At 44.8% G+C, this 987-nt stretch overlaps 1 protein-coding gene across 1 annotated transcript in view; it reads left to right on the forward strand.

The window, feature by feature from the left end:
• aldh5a1 (aldehyde dehydrogenase 5 family, member A1 (succinate-semialdehyde dehydrogenase)) overlaps nt 1-987 on the forward strand; it is a 23,117-nt gene that overhangs the window by 14,477 nt on the left and 7,653 nt on the right. The window lies entirely within an intron of this gene.

The following is a 987-nucleotide window of genomic DNA, read 5'->3' on the forward strand; positions in this document are numbered from 1 at the left end:
GGTGCCGATCGTTCACGAACCCTTTTGATAAAGAATTTCATAATACAGAGAACTTGGAGAGGTGGAGGTATGCACTTGAAAGAAGAGGAATGAAAGTCAGCCGTAGTAAGACAGAGTCCATGTGTGTGAATGAGAGGGAGGAGGTGGAACAGTGAGGCTACAAGTAGCAGAGGTCACAAAGGTGCAGGACTTCAAGGACTTGGGGTCCACTGTCCAGGAACATGGGGAGTGTGGTGAAGAGGTGAAGAAGAGAGTCCAGGCAGGATGGAGTGATGGAGAAAAGTTTCAGGAGTGATTTGTGACAAAAGTGCAAAGGTCAAAGGAAAAGTTTACAAGACAGTGGTGAGACCAGCTATGTTGTATAGTCTGGAGACAGAGACATGGACAAAAAGACAGGAGACAGAGACATGGACAAAAAGACAGGAGACAGAACTGGAAGTGTCAGAAATGAAGATGTTGAGGTTCTCCTGAGGAGAGACAAGGATGGAGAAGTTCAGGAATGAGATCATCAGAGGTACAGCACAGGTTGAACAACTGGGAGATAAAGTTAGAGAGGACACACTGAGATGGTTTGGACATGTCTAGAGGAGTGACAGTGGTTTGGACATGTCCACAGGAGGGACAGTGGTTTGGACATGTCCACAGGAGGGACAGTGGTTTGGGCATGTCCAGAGGAGGGACAGTGGTTTGGACATGTCCACAGGAGGGACAGTGGGTATATTGGTAGAAGGATGTTAGAAATGCAGCTGCAGGAAAAAGACAGAGGAGACATATGGATGCAGTTAGAGAGGACATGGAGGTAGTTGGAGTGAGGACAGAGTGAGATGGAGGACTTGCTGTAGTGACCCCTCAATAGGGAACAGCTGAAAGCAGAAGCAGATTATGGATTTTATATATTTAATGAAAATTATATATTTGATTAAATTTATACTGGATTTTATGTATTTATGACGACTTTCGTGTATTTATGACGACTTCCGTGTATTT

Source organism: Nematolebias whitei, chromosome 5, assembly GCF_014905685.2.
Source record: "Nematolebias whitei isolate Nwh7 chromosome 5, NemWhi1, whole genome shotgun sequence".
Classification (NCBI taxonomy): domain Eukaryota; kingdom Metazoa; phylum Chordata; class Actinopteri; order Cyprinodontiformes; family Rivulidae; genus Nematolebias; species Nematolebias whitei.